General features: G+C 38.7%; 1 pseudogene; it reads left to right on the top strand.

Moving 5' to 3' along the window:
• The first annotated feature begins 2,091 nt into the window (after positions 1-2,091).
• LOC108298063 lies at positions 2,092-2,686 on the top strand (annotated as a pseudogene).
• The last annotated feature ends 230 nt before the right edge of the window (positions 2,687-2,916 follow it).

Raw genomic sequence — 2,916 nt, forward strand, 5'->3', positions numbered from 1 at the left:
CATGATGGTATTTGACATCATTTTACCAACAGTAGAATTTTTCAAAAGTAGAGTCAATCCTCTCAAATCCTGCTGCTGCTTTATAAACTAATTTGATGTAATAATATTTTAAATTCTTTGTTATTATTTCAATAATGTTTACAGCATTTTCACCAGGAGTATATTCCATCTCAAGAAACCACATTCTTTGTTCATCTATGAGAAATAATTTCTCATGAGTTCAACTTTTATCATAAAATAAAAAAAAATAGCCATATATGCAGGCTTTGCTCTTAGTCTTAGTTCTCTTACTATTTTCACCATATCTGCAGATATTTCCTCCACTTGAGGTGCTCTAAGTCATCCATGAGGACTGGAATCAACTTCTTCCAAACTACTCCCATGAATGATAGAAGTTATTAATGGCACCTAGAAAGGTGAATTTTTCCAGAAGGTTTTCAGTTTCCTTTGTCCATATTCGTTGAATGAATTAGTTCTTAAATAATAAGATTCAAATGTTAAATTACTCCTCAATTCATGTGCTGCACAATGGATATTGTGTTAACAGGGATGAAACAACATTAGTCTCTTGTGCATTTCCATTAGAGCTCTTGGGTGACAAGCCACGTCAATGATAAGTACTCTTTTGAAAGCAATCTAATCTAAAGGAGCAATAGAACTCAACAACAGGGTTAAAATATTCAGTAAACCATGTGTAAATAAATTAAACATCATCCAGGCTTTGTTGTTCCATTTATAGAACAGAGGCAGAGTAGATTTATCAGAATTCTCAAGCGCCCTAGACTTTTCAGAAACGTTTCAATGAGCATTGGTTTCAACTCTAAGTCACCAGCTGCATTACCCTGAAGCAAGAGTTAGCCTCTCTCTTTGATTCTTTGAAGATAGGTATTGACTTCTTCTTAGCTATGAAAGTCCAAGAAGGCAACATCTTCCAATAAAAGGCTATTTTATTTACATTAAAAACCTGTTTCCTTATGTAACTACCTTTATTAATTATCTTAGCAAGATCTTCTGGATAACTTGTTGCAGCTTCCATATCAGGACTTGCTGCTTAACCTTGCATTTTTATGTGATGGAGATTGCTTCTTCACTTCTACCTTATGAGCCAAACTCTGTTTGCTTCAAAGGTTATTTATTTATTTTTTTAAAATTTTTGGCAGCTTTCTTACATTTCTTTGCCTTCATAGAATTTAAGAGAGTTAGGGCCTTGCTTTGGATTAGGTTTTGACTTAAGTGAATGTCGTAGCTCATTGGATCTTCCATTCATACCACTGCATCTTTTTCCATATCAGCAATAAGGTTGTTTTTCTTTCTTATCATGCATGTGTTCACTGGAGTAGCACATTTAATTTCCTTCAAGAATGTTTCCTTTGCAGTCACAACTTAGCTAGCTGTCGAAAGAGGCCTACAGCCTATTTCAGCTTTCAACATGCCTTCCTCACTAAGCTTAATCATGTATAGCCTTTGATTTATTGTGAGAGACAAGTGACTCTTCCTTTCACTTGAACACTTAGAGATTATTGTGGAATCACTAATTGGCCTAATTTGAATATTATTGTGTCTTAGGGAGTAGGGAGGCCCAAGGAAAGGGAAAGAGACTGGGCTATCATTAGTCTATGGAGCAGTCAGAACATATACATTTGTTGATTATGTGTGCTATCTTACATAGGTGCAGTTCATGGTATAAGAAAACAATTACGATAGTAGTATCAAAAATCACTGACCACAGATCATCTTAACAGATAATAGTAATAAAAACTTTGATATATTACAAAATTACCAAAATGTGACACAGAGACACAAATGAACCTAGGTTGTTGAACAAAATGGTGCTGATAGACATGCTTGATGCAAGATTTCCACAAACCTTCAGTTTGTAAAAAAATGTTGTGTTTGTGAAGCACAGACAAGGCCTGCCTATATGTTAGTAAGAAAGTAGCAACCTTACTAACAAGTTCACTGATTGTCTTTTTTTTTTTTTTAAGGGTTTTCCTGATGTTAAAAATCAACACCAGGAAATAACTTGGCTATCTGAAAGCAAAGATTAAGTGTCGTTACTTGACAAAAAAAAAAGAAGTGGGGTCACCACATGCCTGCGCTTTCCGGGTCAGCTGAATGCCGACCTGCGGAAGCTGGCCGTGAACATGGTTCCATTTCCCTGGCTGCACTTCTTCATGCCCGGCTTTGCCCCGCTGACCAGCCAGGGCAGCCAGCAGTACCGGGCCCTGACCGTGGCTGAGCTCACTTAGCAACTCTTTGATGCTAAGAATATGATGGACGCCTGTGACCCCAGTCATGGCCGCCACCTAACGGTGGCTGCCATTTTTAGAGGTCGCATGTCTATGAGGGAGGTGGATGAGCAAATGTTCAACATTCAGAATAGGAACAGCAGCTACTTTGCTGAGTGGCTCCCTCACAACGTGAAAACAGCTGTCTGTGACATCCCCCCCGGGGGCTAAAAATGTCGGCCACCTTCATTGGTAACAACACAGCGATCCAAGAGCCCTTCAAACATGTCTCCGAACAGTTTACAGCTATGTTCAGGCACAAGGCCTTCCTGCACTGGTACACGGGCGAGGGCACGGATGAGATGGAGTTCACCGAGGCCGAGAGCAACCTTAATGGCCTGGTGTCAGAATACCAGCAATACCAAGATGCCACAGTCGAGGAGGAGGAGGAAGCCTAGAAGCTTCCTTTTCTAGGTAAAGGAGGAAGCAGTGTGGATTCTTTAGCGTGTTCTGATAGCTATTGTCACTACACACTTCTTTGAGTCTTTGTATCTCCTCCTGCTGCATTTTAAAGCATTTTCATAGTAAGTAGTTAGGCCTAATAAAACATTTTTATAGCAAAAAAAAAAAAAAAGGTACATGATGGTATTCAAACATCAGGAGTCAGGCTGACTCATTATTATTAAAA

The sequence above is a fragment of the Cebus imitator genome, unplaced genomic scaffold (genome assembly GCF_001604975.1).
Source record: "Cebus imitator isolate Cc_AM_T3 unplaced genomic scaffold, Cebus_imitator-1.0 Scaffold880, whole genome shotgun sequence".
Taxonomy (NCBI): domain Eukaryota; kingdom Metazoa; phylum Chordata; class Mammalia; order Primates; family Cebidae; genus Cebus; species Cebus imitator.